This window comes from Homarus americanus, unplaced genomic scaffold (genome assembly GCF_018991925.1).
Source record: "Homarus americanus isolate GMGI-L3 unplaced genomic scaffold, GMGI_Hamer_2.0 scaffold50924, whole genome shotgun sequence".
Classification (NCBI taxonomy): Eukaryota; Metazoa; Arthropoda; class Malacostraca; order Decapoda; family Nephropidae; genus Homarus; species Homarus americanus.
Window position 1 is genome coordinate 1198653 of NW_024718094.1, and position 16284 is coordinate 1214936.

Consider the following 16284-nt stretch of genomic DNA (forward strand, 5'->3'; position numbering starts at 1 on the left):
TATATACCTTATGTACTTCTCCTTAGTCTGTACTCACCCCTAAGATGTGAATTACACGAAAGCGCTTGGAAACTTCGTGTTTTCTTTTTCCTTGTGGTTATCAGCACAGGCACACAGCCAAGCAAGCAGTCTAGAACAAGCACAGCGCCATGGCCAAACGGATAGTACAGCACAGTCACAGCCAGGTAGGCATGTAAACACAGGCACACAGCGAAGCAGGCAGTCCAGCACAGGCACATAGCCAAGCAGGCAGTCCACCTCCGGCACACAGCCACAGACAAGCACGCAGTCCAGCACAGGAACACAGCCACAGATAAGCAGGCAGTCCATCACAAGCACACAGCCACAACTAAGCAAGCAGTAAGAGTACAGGCCCACAGCCAAGCAGGCAGTACAGCACAGGCTCACAGCCAAGCAGGCAATCCAGCACAAGCACATAGTCACAGCCAAGCAGGCAGTACAGCACTGGCACACAGCTACAGCCAAGCAGGCAGTACAGCACAGGCACACAGTTACAGCCAAGCAGGCAGCCCTGCACAGGCACACAGCCAAACAGGCAGCCCTGTACAGGCACACAGCCAAGCAGGCAGCCCTGTACAGACACACAGCCAAGCAGGCAGCCCAGCCCAGCACAGGCACATAGCCACAGCTAAGCAGGCAGCCCCAACCAAGCTCCTCGGCATCACCATAGACAACAAACTAAATTGGAAACCACACGTCAGTGAAGTTGTCAAATCCTCCAGTTTCCGTCTCCACCTCCTCCGCCGACTGAAGTCCCTCGGGGATCCTGCCCCCGAGCTCCTCAGTGTTTACTCAATATTCATACTTCCCAAGCTCACCGATGCCTCCTCTACCTGGCCTTCCTCCCTAAATGCCACACAACGTAAACACCTAGAAAAAGTGCAAAAGAGGGCATGCAAGATTGTTCTCTCCCCTTCCTACTCTACATATCAAGGCGCGCTCAACACACTGACCCTCTCGGCTCTCACTAACCATCACCACAACCTCATCTGCAAATTTGGTGAGAAGCTTCTGCACCATCCTCGACACCGGTTCCTACTACCATCCGAGAGCCCTCGCCCGAGAATTGCTGTTCGACACCACAACCGCATCCAGCCCATACGAGCACGGACTGATTGCTATAAGAACAGCCCAGTCCCAACCATTGTAAAAATTATCAATAACTTGTAATCAACCAGTGTATTCACTCCCAGTCAATCTTACTTTTTGCACTGTCACTATGTTGAAATGCCCTGTAGTTTGAGCTTCTCCCCACCTAGTTATTATATATCATATTTGTATCACTTATGTTACTTGTATATTATTTGTAAATAAAGAGACCCATTCCCAAATTATGTAACTGTATATTTTCAGCCTTCCGGCTGCCATGCTCTTTCAATAAACCGTTAATTATTATTATTATTATTATTAAGAAGACAGTCCAGCACAGGCACATCGCCAAGTAGACAGGGCAAGGACATACAAATAGTCAAGGCCACAAGCAGATAAAAACGGGCACAGCCAAGCAGGTGGATATGCAGGATACAGAAACACGTACACATATGCATTTAACCACATCCAAGCATCAACCATAACCTGTGTCGTTTCTCTGCATGCTTTATAGCCTGCCTGTATGGCATTGCCTTCCTTCCTGCATTTATGTTATTTTCAGCCTTTCTGTCCATTCCTGTCTGTGAACATATTGCTTTGTTCCTGCTTTTCCCTCTGTTCCTACTTGTATCTCTGTGCCTGCCTGTCTGTTCATGTTTGTAAGTGCCTGTGTGTGTGGGGGGGGTGCATAATGAATAAAAAATTATATCAGTATACGGACCAAATAGAATGGTTCTCCTGAAATTAACGAAAATAAAATTATAAATACAAACGCTTTAGTAATGATCGTGAAATGGAAGATATGGCAGATATCATATTGTACCGTTGTAACGGGCCAAATTATACCCAATCGCCACTTTATTCCCCGGGTGTAAACTGGCCTAGCCCCCCCCCCCTTCCGTGCCAGAGAACGGTCTTTGATGCTACCTATTGAAATTTATTACTTCCTTATTATTATTACTGATTAGTAATATTATTATTCGTTATTATCATTATTACTTCCCAATATCTTTTTTAACGTGGATATTTTGGTTTAAGTAGTTTCATATCTCCCCTCGATTGAGGCATCATTGTGACTTATGTGAATAACCTATCTTAAACTTTTACTAACCCTGGTAAGATAAGGTAAAACTAAAGTTCAGGTGATCCCTACTTAAGTTTATTTGTCCCCCCCCCCGGGGTTAGGTGAAGTGAACCTAACCTAAACTGAACTGAACTGAACTTCAGGCACCCCGTGGGGATCAACTGAACTTCAAGCACCCCGTGGGGATCAACTGAACTTCAAGCACCACGTGGGGATCAACTGGACTTCAAGCACTACTAAACATCCACTCATCATTACTGCTTGGAGAAGAATTAAGAAAAATTTTCATACCCACTCGCGAGATAAATCAAGAATGTCTAGAAACCTACCTCTTCAGCGTGTTCTGGGACAGGAATGGTTTTCACAACACTAGGCGCCTCCAGGCAGATAATGGTGTCCTAATAGAAGTGTTTGTCATGCCCTCAGGGTACAAACTGCCAACTGGACACTGCAACAAACATGGTAAACAGAAGGTCAGTGTCATCATATGAGTCCAGGTAAAAGGAAAAGTAACCTAATATATCCTTCATAGCCTTACTGGAGGCCATCCCCTTTCCAAGGTCTGACCGAGGACAATACAGCATGTTCCTCTACGTTATTGTGTGATGAACCTCGCCACCCACTACAGCGGGTGTGAATGTATGGAAGCTACTAGCAAGTGACAGTTCCTCAGCTGCTCACTTTGGAATATTAACTGCGTAAGACACGTACAACCTAGTCGTCCACTCTTACCTTGTCCTGAATTAGACGAAATGTCTTAAAAACTATAACAAACAAAGGGCTCACTGCTACAACTCTACCTGGAGAAACTACACAATATACACTGTACTATACAAACAGATACGTTGAGAAATTCGTGTATAAATAGTTACTTTCACATATAATACATGGTTATAATAAAGTTTGTTCCGTGCCAACAAACGTCCACCACACAAACAAGTAAACGAGGTATGTTAAGCTGTTGGTTAACTGGATCACTACCACAACAAAGGAGACTAGGCAGAGAAGTTAGATCATGCATCAATATAACTTTCCTACCCAGGGTACCGCCGATTACCTTGTGGTCTGTTATTAGTGTACCATATACCACTCACGTGACCGTTTTCCCTCTCTGATATGCCTGCCTCTCTCCCCCTCCCCTTCCTTTTCCCTCTACCCTATCATCACACTCCCTCTCCCTCGCTTCGTTTCCCTTTTCCCTGCTACCCTCCCTTGCTCCACTCCTTTGTTCTTCCGCCACCCGCCGCCATAAACAACACACCACCAGTCTACTTTTACCTCAGCCCAAATGTAAACAATAACACATAACGCAGATCTTATGGGATAATGTGAGGCACACTAGCGATTCCTCTACAAGTAAAAAAGAAAAGAAAAAAAAAAGATTAGTTTCATTATTAGTTTAGATGACCATACAATAACACACAGAGGATTAATTAAACCTATCATTAGTGTTTGAGTATAAAAACATACAAATGATCTCAATTAAAGCGTTACTAGTAGTTGTGGCTATACAACGGACAGACAAGAGCACAGAGGATTAACAGAAGATAGATACAGCAACTGAACACTTTGTCATACAACGCTATGTCCTTGACCGTGAGTTACCTGGGATCTTATAATTATTTGTGAGTCACTGGGAGTCATTATGAGCATCTGTGAGTCACCCAGGGTCAAGTATAAGGAGCTGTGAGTCACTGGGCGTCATTATGAGCATCTGTGAGTCACCTGGGGGTCAAGTATAAGGACCTGTGAGTCATTGGGCGTCATTATGAGCATCTGTGAGTCACCTGGGGGTCATTCTGAACATTTGTGAGTCACGTGGGGTCATTTTGAGCACCTGTGAGTTACTGGGCGTCATTATGAGCATCTGTGACTCACCTGGGGTCATTGAGAGCAAGTGTGAGTCACTCAATAGCACCTGTGGGACACCTGGTGATCTCAACTGCACTATACAATATAAGTACAGCTCAGTGCCGTTTGTTGCTTTGATAATAATACGGGACATAACTCAAGTAAAAGTCATAATAAACTGGTGGTCATAATAAGCATGTGGTCATAATAAACACGTGGTCATAGTAAACACGTAGTCATAATAAACACGTGGTCACAATTAACACGGGTCATAATAAACACGGGGTCATAATAAACACGTGGTTATAATAAACACGTGGTCATAATAAATACGTGATCATAATAAACACATGGTCACAATTAACACGGGTCATAATAAACACGGGGTCATAATAAACACGGGGTCATAATAAACAGTGGTCATAATAAATACGTGGTCATAATAAACACGTGGTCATAATTAACAAGTGGTCACAATTAACAAGTGTTCATAACAAACACGTGGTCAAAATAACGTGGTAATGATAATGAGTCGCAAATTGCAATACATTTCATAATAAAATCGTAAGACGAGTTGTGTTTACGAGGAAAGTTTACTGATAGCCAACGTCACACTATCATACGTCATGTTGAAGACTTGTATTAAAAAATAAACACACAAACATCATCCCTAAACTTATGAGAAAAATACACTAGAAATAATTATGATTGTGAGAATTAAACATACTTAAAAAAAATATATATATAAACTAAATGGTTAACGTTACGATATCGGAAACAAAATTGCTATCTTTCTCATTCTGTAGATCTTCAAGGAGGTGTTAGGTGTCCTGCCTTGGGTACAGTAGTCGTTTGAAATAATGGTAGTGGGCTCCAGGAAGTAGCTAGCGGGAGTAGTGACCCAGGCAGATGTGTTACGCTTACCCCTGGGCCCTGGCGTAAAGCTGATAGGCTGCTCAAAGGTGTTTACGCTGCTGCCGCCACCTCCACCATCTGGCGGACCATACTACTCCCTCTGGTGTACCGTTGCCAGTAGGTGTGGTACTGTAGCTGTATTATTATGTACAAAAAAGTTTATTGTAACTGTGTACAAAAACTACTGGGCTGTGTACAATATCGGTTCTGGTTTTCACTACAATACTGACGGAAACAGATCTCAGGTGTACAGTACAGGTACTTACAGGTAAGAAAACACCTAAATTACACAGTTCAGCCCCTCCTTAAGCCGTGAGCCAAATTGGTTGAGAAGTCCTCTAAATATTACTAAAAACTAAACCATTAATCCCCGTATCGACCACCAGCGGCTATAACACATTCAAGGTAATACAACTCACAAGTGCATGAAATATGTGTCGACTCGGTGGAAATGTTTTTAAGACAATTATTTATAAACGGGAAGGCGAAAAATTAAAAAGACAAATAAACACAAATGAGTCGATTAAAAAGAAAAAAAAAGAAGAAAAAATCATACAAGTCTCCCCGTCATTACGTGTCTATTACTTACCTTGCGTGTTGTTTTTTACTGTCCTTGAATATCTCACGTGACTCAAACGTTCTCTCTCTCTCTCTCTCTCTCCTGCCAATCGAACATTACGTAAACTCCCCAGCTAAAACCCTCACTGGAGGAGTCTCTTTTTAAAGGCAAATTACATTACAGTATTTGAGAACCTTCGATGAAAATGGCATTGGTAAATAGTGTTAAGTGTGTGTGTGTGTGTGTGTGGACGCGTAGGTGACCCCGGGTATGTGTGTGTTTTACCGGTCAAAGTGTGTGTATGTTACCTGGTTAAAATGTGTGTATGTTACTTGGTTAAGTCTGTGTAAGAGGATATATACACAACCACTAAGGAGTATTTGTGCACAAGAATGTGATATTTCCGCGTTTACAGTATTACCAAATACCGTACATAAAAAAATAATGCTCCTTACACAGTTATTAAAAAAAAGTACAAGAGGAATAAAACCTAGTATGACTGCAGGTATAACAAACTGATATTTCCGGTTTCGCTCTGTGGGACGGACGACAAAAACGTTGCGCGCGGGATGCGGCAGAGGTTGGTAGCCGCCGCTCACCGAGACGGAAGTGTAGTTCACAAGGGGAAGGGCTCGAGTGCCACGCGCTGACCCCACCTTGTTCTGGCACCGCCCAGCAGCCTCCTGACTCTATTGTAAATGTCCTCAACCCGATGATCTTCACTGGTCTTCCTTCCTGCAGCGCCTGACTAGAAACAACGTAAATGGTGATGTAGACTTGGAGCACAAGTAAATACAGTAATTGAGAATTTGTTTTAGCGTGTTCAGAGGCGTGAAGGTTATGTGGTGTTAACTGGGGTAGGTTCAGGCTGTCCCCTTACTCTGGCGTCGGCCTGCAGGAAGGCTGGTGCTGTACACAAGTGTTTACCGAGAGTAAAAGTGGTATTCGTTTCTACCTGCCACTGACTCAAGGTCGACTCACCACCTGAGCGATGACAGAACTGCACCTGTGTTCCCCCAGCCCATTGAAGGCCTTGCCAGCACCTTTGGCTTTACTGATAACTGTGATCGCGTCTCTCCCCTCCTATCTCTCACGGGGGATTGTAATTTAACCCGAGGTTCAAGAGGCAACAAGGTCACCGTCAGTGTCACCTGCACATCCGCAGTCCATGAGAAGTCTCCGCCACAGGCATTCACGATATCAATATTGGCAAAGAGACAAACCATATATGATTACGCTTGAAACCAAAAGTGACAACGAGGAATAAAAACCTGAGGAGGCGAGGAAGGTGGAGAACAAGGTTGTGGGGTTCGCCTTCAGGAGCTGCACCAAGGTGAGCGGCCCGACGCGTCAGCAGCCCACTACCACGGCAATACGGAGGACAAGGTTACCCACAAAAACCAACTCCCGTACGCACAGCAGCAAACTTTGAACTTACTACTCGGATAAACATTTCAAATTCCTCTCCCCAGTACCCCGATACTTCACCTCCCGGGATCACTTCCACGGCACGAGATGGCCGCGCTATTATAAGTCAAGACCTTGGCACCGTCATCGGGGAGAAATGTGCATTTGGATGTAATCGGTGGAGTGCAGAATGTGGTGTGGCACTGTGGGACGGGGACACTTGGCGGGGCTCGCCACAACTCACAAGGTCGCTGAACGGTGAGAGAGAGTGTGTGTGTGTGTGTGTGTGTGTGTGTGTGTGTGTGTGTGTGTGTGTGTGTGTGTGTGCCACGCCAGCAACACTTCCTCACGACAATCCCATCGGGACCTCTACCATACCGTCATGAGGAACACATTTACTACTGTCTCTCTCTGGACGGCAGATACCATTAACGCCCTTCATAACCAGATGTAGTGTATCAAGCGAGTAAACACCTGTATTAGACACCTGATACTGACTCACCGTCCTCTCCTGAGTGTGAGGATCCGTTTCATGGGTTCATAAATCGCCCGATATTGCTTCTGGAGGTTCTATATATCGAGAGGCATATACACAGTGTATATAGAAATAGAAATCTATGTTAGGCAAGCTTTGTACTCCTGAGGTGACCCCTTAACATTATTTATGGGTCACTTAATGAGTTTAGAATTGGCACACATTGATTTTGGGGTCCGTACACACACAATAAATGTCCCCCTGATACAGACAGCCTCCAAAAACAATATTGTGTCAGCTTTGAACCCCTGACCTGGCCCCTTATGTAAATGATAGCGAGGCTTCAGTGTAACGGGAGACCTGTCTTCCTACTCAGCAATACACTTTAAGTTCCTCTCCCGACAAAACTTACTTTTTAAAAGAATCAACTAAATTCTCCCGTAAAAAATACCAGCCCAAAATAGTTGTAAAATACACAACATACATCACCATTTACAATACATCTTCCTCCTCCTCTACCTACAGTCGCTCGGCCACATACAGTAGTCACATAAAACAAACACCCATATCGATAAACACAAGCCGATAGAGTTTGATGCCGGGTCGTAAAAGAGACAAGCCATATTGTAAAACTAGTGGACTATTGCTTGATAAAACACAAACTATCTGTATACAATTTCGAGTTGTTGGCTAAGAGAATTTACGTGAGTGTGTAGTATAGTAATGGTTAAAAAATAAAATAAATAAAATACCTAACACCTACTAGCCATGAAACAAAACAAAAGTGTAGCGTAACAACGAAATTAAATAAAGATTAAATAAAACAACAAAATGAATCACATCCAAACGAAATTAAACAAAATAAAACACAAGAGGTAAACCAAATCAAAGACGAAAAATAAAACAATATAAAAGGGGAATTGTCTCGGCGACCAGCGGTACAGGTGACCCTCAAGGGACTCCCCCGTACTCAAGGGTATTGTGTTCCCAAGGGCCTCACATAATAGCCCAAGGCAGGAATCATATTGTACAGCGACATAAAGAGCCGGAGACGTGGTGTGCAGGGGCTGGAACTGTCGACGGTGTAGGAGGAAGGTTAGTTACGTCCCAACCTATCCAATATAACTGGGGGCCTATTTGATCTGGGGTCCATGAGAGGCGGGGCTATTAGAATTGGGGCCCCATTAAGAATAGTGTATTTGAACTAGTATAACAAGACTGTCAAAATGGCTGAGATGCATGATGATGATGATGATGATGATGATGATGATGATGGTGATGATGATGATGATGGTGATGGTGGTGATGATGATGATGATGATGATGATGGTGGTGGTGGTGATGATGATGATGATGATGATGATGATGATGATGATGATGATGGTGGTGATGATGATGATGGTGATGATGATGATGATGATGATGATGATGATGATGATGATGATGGTGATGATGATGATGATGATGATGGTGATGATGATGATGGTGATGATGATGGTGGTGGTGGTGATGATGGTGATGATGATGATGATGATGATGATGATGATGATGATGATGATGATGGTGGTGATGATGATATTAATATACGGTAACAACAATAGTTTGGCAATGTTTATTACAGCTGAAGGTCACAGGTCCACCAAGGGAGTGCGGTAAAATTACCCAAGGTCTAATTTACTGTAAGTGGCAGAGTAGCGGAGTGTGGCTAACATTGATGATAATAATAATGACCACTAATAATTATATGATGATTCTTACTAATAATATCTAACACAATGATAATTACATAATCATTATAATAACAATAAGACAGTTTAAGTTAATAATAACAATCTTACTACTACAAATTATTATTATTATAATACTAACAAAAATTACTTTTCAGCATCATAAAACAAATGTAACACAATATTAGATGAAACTACTGTACTCTAATACTGTACAGTGTGTTTAATCACTAGACAGATACGGTTTACCAGTAACAATAGCTTTACGTCGCCGAGGTACACTACAGGGGCCATAATGGGTCTTTATTTAAAACTTAGGACGATTCTTATATATACCGATATATTTTTTAGATTTGAAATATGTAAAAATTGTGCATGAAAGTATATAAAGTATATATCATGTAATCTGGTCACGTACAAAAATCCAAAGTTATTAATTTAATGTGATGCTTGTCACTAAAGGCTAGCCACAGCCACAAGGCCGTAACTCTGAACAATACAGGAAATGGTGAAAGATATCGATTATCGAACCCGTCTGAGATCTTGTGATATGCTCTGTTACTTTTATTTTTGCGAAATCGATTATTTTGCAAAATTACCGGCATACATATTGGTATTTTTGCAAAATAACTTACAAACAGACGAACTAAAGTAAAAAAAAATGAACAGGACCACTTACCTGAGCATCAATCTACACGAGCCATCCTAACCTAACCTAACCCCAAGGTCAGGTTAGTTTAGGTTGTCTGTTTGCTCGTTATTTTTATTTTAAATTACCAATATGCATGCCGGTAATTTTGCAACAAAACTAAAAAAAACGATTTTGCAAAAAAAACGTAAAATATATATTGTACACACACACACACACACATACACACACAGACGCAGTTTGTGGTCGTATACCCACTAGAAAGATCGATAGTCATCCAATTTTCCACAGTACAATACTGTATTCTTCTGCCTCTTATTGACAATTTTATCATGTTATAAACTTTGAGCCCAGTGATCATATAAACGCTAACTCGTATACTGTAAGGCCGACTGAACAATGCTCAATTTACACTGCGACACACAGTTCCCGTTCCCAAATTATACGTTAATTATTGCACTATACATGAGATGCATAAGGTCATAGGTCACTTCTGTTATGTCATCCAAGGTCACACAAGAGAGCAGGATAGAAGGAAATAATCAGAAGATAAAGTTAGCATTAGGCTTTTACAGTAGACCTTAACTGGACCGTTATAACCCACCACCCACCGGAAACTCTCTCTCTTCAGGGTCACTATTCACGACACTCACAACTGCTGCAGGACTCAATACTACCACAGGTCAATAATATCCTTACTTCACACAATGAGCTGTAACCACTGAGGTCGTGTAGGCTTTTAGACCAAACTGTATCGTGACCGCGTCTTGATTTACATGTTTGCGTGATGTGTTCCTGGTACCACATCCTTGCCCCCATTGTCTTGGTCACTACATCACGAGGGTGTTTTTATATACCGTTGCAAACACTAACAGTAATTATATCATGACTGTCAAAGAAGATGAGATTTAGAGGAAGGAAATTTAACATCACTAACTCCACGTTTTAATAACATGTTGGTACAAAGTTCAATGTCTTACTTTCACCAGCTGTTAACATCCTTAATACCACCACCTTGTTTCTTTGTCCTGCACCGAGTTCTGTAAGGTCTCATACGCTAACCGATTTTTATAATTGTAATCGGTGTAACATTACCATACAACACTGTCATCCGAGATCCAGTGGAACACGTACCCAATTATCTGAATCAATCTATACAGTGCTATTATTATCACCATTTTCATTACACACACAAACACATGTTCATCATTTCTATCACCAACTGTACTTCGGCGGGAGACAGATATATTTAATCTAATCATTTCTTCTAAATAATACCCTGTGGAGAGTATCCTGTGGTGTTTGTTATGTCTTAGTGTTGTGTAAGGAAAGTGACCAGGGCTACTGTATAATGAGGAGCACCTGTGGGGGGAGGGAGATGAAGGTATGAAGAGTGAGGTACCTGTGGGGGTGACCAGGTGAGGGTGTGCCACGCTTCTCGCAAGGCGGCCTTGACTAACGGGTGGCGGCCTTGCATTGCTCTCCCCCTCACCCTCCCCTGGCGCGACCGTCAGGGACGTGATCCACTCGTCCCTCTCAAGCAAAGTTTAAAGTTCCGTCCAGTTTTTCCACCCTCAAAGTTCTTTTTTTTTTAATTGTCATTTCCAACACCTATAACTGCAAGCTGGAAATGTCTGAACTATAGTAAAAACACACGATAAAAAGAAGATAAATTAGGAAGGAAAAAAAATGTTGCTAAACCTAAAATTAAGTAAACGGAAATCTTGAATATTAATAAACACGCCAGCTGAGAGTTGCATAAGAGAAGAGTTATGTAAGAGACACGTACTGAGTGACTGCTTGACTCCAGGAAGTAAGTCAGTGGGAGGTGCCTTGTGTGGTATTTCCTCCATTTTCTGTTACGTCAGTAGTCATCATTGAGGGGTGCATCTGAGTGTGTTGTTGCGTCTTATCTCTCACACTCTATAACAACTAAAACAATGACAACATCGATAATAATAATTCATCTTTACATTATACATACACCACTGATTAGGGTACAATCTCGTAAGACCTTCTGATATCAAATAAACAAGTGAGATGAAGGTCCTGGTACAAGGAGCCAGGTGTGGTCTTAACCTAACAAAACCCTAACCTATCCCGTAACACATATACCCCATAGCCCTTACACGTCACCTGATGCCCTACAGCCAACCCTCACACCTGATGTTTCTACAACCATTAACCCCTTTTAATGAGTCCTATAGACACACAAAACAGACGCCATAAAGTAGGTCGAGAGCGAGACGGTGACGGACCATACACACTGGGTACATGCAGGTGGGTGGGTGGCCGCCAACCTTCAGCCAACACTGGTAAGAAAGTTTTCCTTGAGATGCCACGGCCTGACAACTATATCACCCTCTTGTCTCCTTCCCCATGTCTCTTCTCTCCCTTCCCTCTCTTCTCCCTAACCTCTCTTGTCTCTCCTATACCTTTCCATCCCTTCATCCATACTCTCTCTGTCTCTATCCTCCCCTTTCTTTACCACTCCCCTTCTGTCCTTTCCTCTCCCTTCCCCTTCTACCTACCTTCTTTCCCTTCACCACACCCTCTTGTCTCTTCCTCTTTCTCCCCTTCCCTTCCCTATCTACCTATACATCCTCCTCCTCCTCCTCCTCCTCGCGCCGGCACTTCCTCCTCTCCTTCCTACCACCCCATCCTTGCCCTCATTCTCCTTTCCATGACAACTACAATAATTTCCTCTCCTTCTCCTCCTTCCTTCTCTTCCCACTCCCTCCTCCGTAAAAAACACAGTTATCTTCCCTTCCTCTCTTCTCGCTTTGTTCCCTCTATCTTCGATCATTCTCTCTTCTCCCTCCCTCTTTATTCATCCACCCTTTTCTCTTCCCTCCTACGTCTTCACCAAACAAGACACATACACACACACACACACACCCTGGCTGCTGACCCCTGCCAATTGTGAACCATGATCGTCCTTCACGCACACTTTGACGTACTTGGCACTTGTGTGCGTGTGTGTGTGTCTGTGTCTGTCTGTCTGTGTGTGTGTGTGTGTGTAATATATAACACACCACCTGGTAGGGTAAACAACTTCAAGGACGAGCATACTGCTTGAGGTTTATGTGTTATGATTGTTATAAAAATTACTGTTGTGTTACGATTATGTTACAGCTGCGTCATTTTTGCTATCATTATTATTGTGTTATCACTGTTACGGTGTTATCTCAATATAACCGCACCATGAGCGTTATTACTGTGTTATTTTAAGGCCATTTCGATACTCTTGCACGTTCATGTGTTGGTCGAAGCACAGAAGCATTACAGAGTGGGCGACAATACATACCAATAACACGACAATAACACCATATCTACCTGTGTTGGCAGATGTAAACATGGAAGACACGTGTAGGAGTTTAATATATTTACAAGACTATAAACAGCTAGCACGTCACTTTTATTTCTGGGTCACCTGAACATTAGACACTTTATCTTATTTCACATTAAAATTAAGCGCCCTAACGTGACCTAAAGGGGTTAAGGGTCGCTACATTTACTCTCTCGTGCTCAAAGGGTTAAGAGTGATACGATAGGACATTGTCAGGGGCATCCATCACCTCAGAAAGTCAGGCAGCTCAGTTAATTTACCTCGGCGTGGCAAAATTCCTTGTGGGTAGAATGTTCCCCCCAGAGGAAGATCCTGAGGAACATTTCCGTTCACAGTTTAACACTTGAACGATAATACGAACAGTTAAACGTCCCTGTTAAGAATTAAACGTTTCAGCCAACAGTTAAACCTCTCTGTCAACAATTAAACCGACTGACACCTTCCTGTTAACACTTAAACGTTCCTGCTGACAGACGTTCTTGTTAACATTTTAATCGCTAGTTAGACTTTTCTGTTTACGGCTAAACGGAGATGTTAACAGTTATCCCCACGCCCCCTTCTGTACCCAAGGTTGTGGCCTCCAGTACGAGGACGCCGGAGTTTTTTTCTGGCCGACCAATTCTTGATGACCTTCGTCTCTTGCCGCGCCCTGCAAGGTCACACTCACATACACACGAACAGAAACGCGGACGGACAGACAGCCACACGCGGACACACAGATATAAAATAGTCACACACACACACACACAAAACTCCCGCCACCTGCAGCCCCCCACCCACCTCGCGCAGTCCGCCACTACAACAAAATTCAGCCCATAAGAGCCCGCACCGATAGATATAAGAACAGCACCATCCCATCTATTGTTAAAATAATAAACAACTCCTGATTTATGTACTGTACAGCCCTGTAAATGTATTCAATGCATATTATATCATTATATCTAAATCAAATGTAAGTCTGTAGATTTTCAGCCACCGGCTGCAACTCTATTAATAAACCGTTTATTATTATTATTATTAAAACTATTAAGCATTCACACATCCAGACACTCAAACAAACACACAGTGGCCTTCAAATCCTGGCCCGTTAGAGGCACGACCGAAAAAATAAATAAATAAAAATATTCGGTGAACCCCCGCAGACAACACTTGCATAATACACCTGCTCTAAGTTCCTTCCCTTATAAGGGTCCTTTGACTCACTCTTTTGCTGACAATGAACAAGTCCAGCTAATGAATTGTGAGAGGCGTGTCTAACGTGACTTGTTTTGGCGTAAGTGACCAGAGAGAGAGAGAAAAAAAAAAGACGGGGACAGGGTACGAGTTCTCCACAATGTTTGCCCCTTGACTATGCCAGACAAAACGAGTGTGGAAGGTGTCTAACGTGACCTGTTTGGCGTAAGTGACCAGACGTGTGGGAAAAAGGGAGGATAGGTTTTCATTCCTCCACTTATCTTATTACCTGTTGACAAGTGACTATAACAGACAAACTGACTGAAATACGTGTTATGTAATTGTCTCTGATTATAACAGACTGGCAGACAAAGATATGTGTGTGTAAGATTATTTCCTTGGCATAAACGTTCCAGAAGTTGGGATACGCTTTAACAAACGAACTAAGGCGGGCAAAGCTTGATGAGGTTTATTTGCCACTAACAAACAAACAAATAAACACCACAAATAGTGAATACCTTGAGTAACTGTGCCTCGTTCACGTCACTACGAGAACCTGACGCACAAACTAACAAACAGATGAGGTGTGTCCAGTCATGTTTGTCGGCCGAAAGTTAACAAGCACGTAGATGAACACAGTATATATTTAAGTCTTTTTTTAACCTTTTATTTAATATATCCTCCTCTGACTTGGTCAACTTTTTCCTTAAAGAACATATGTGTGTGTGTGTGTGTGGGTGTGTGGTGGTTCACTGCCTATACCTCTCCTCACTTTATATATATAAACAAAGCAAATACTGAAGACACTTATCCACTGTACTGTACACAGAAAAAAAAGGAGCAGATAAACTGATAAAAATACATAAATAAATAATCCAAACATACCCCCCCCACCCCTCTCTCTGTGTCTTTCTCCGCCTGGTGGAAGGAAATGATGTGGTTTGCATCAAAGACATTGACCCAAAGTACACGTGAGGAATCAATGGTAAGTCTGTTAGTTTGGGTCATGGTGGCTGGATGACTTTCTCCTCTCACCCTTTGATCCCCCAAGTCAATACGCACAGCGGAGTACAGTATAAGTCACTGAGCCGACACCAACGTGACAGAACGGGAAGCCAGAGTAAAAACACAGAGTTGCCCCGACTTTTGTCGCCGGGCATAATTATGTGGTAATTTTCCTCGCCGCCGCTACAACAGGCACTGCCCCAAATTACTTACGGTGCTGGTGAAGGTGAATCCAGTGTGTGTGTGTGTGTGTGTGTGTGTGTGTGTGTGTGTGTCAGGACCCCACCCATCCCACCCCTGACGTCAACCTTGTCTCCGTCTCCGCACCCATGGCTCGTACGGCAAGTGAGGACGCACATTCCACCAGCCAAGGTCCTTAAGACTCAGAGTATTTAATATCACCCATGTCCCCATACCACACGTGAGGGACACCCACCACCACCCATGTCCCCATACCACACGTGAGGGACACCCACCACCACCCATGTCCCCATACCACACGTGAGGGACACCCACCATCACCCATGTCCCCAACTAACAATCCCACACACCACACCCAAGAGTCCTCAACTAAGGCTACCCATGTCAACTACGACGAGGCCTCCTTCAATACCAAACGCTGGCATTACTGGGAGTGCCACAACATTCCTGATTTATATATATTTCAGAAGTGTCAAGCTTTTTGGTTTATAAATCACTCTCGTCGGATAAGACAAAAAACAACAATTCTCCTCTTATTCCTTCACTAGTTAGGAAGTTTAAAGTGTAAATGATTCAACTGTATACCTCACAACAATGCAAAGAATTTCCCTCATTTTTTTTCCTCACTATGTTATTATGGACTCGAAAATATTAGATTAAAAAAACAACAACAGGATAAGTCTTTACTGCGTTGTTTGGTAACCTTGGGATAAAATTGTTTACTTTTGTTTTTGTTCCAGATTTCGCAGAAAACATTGACGTAAAGTTCAACTCACATT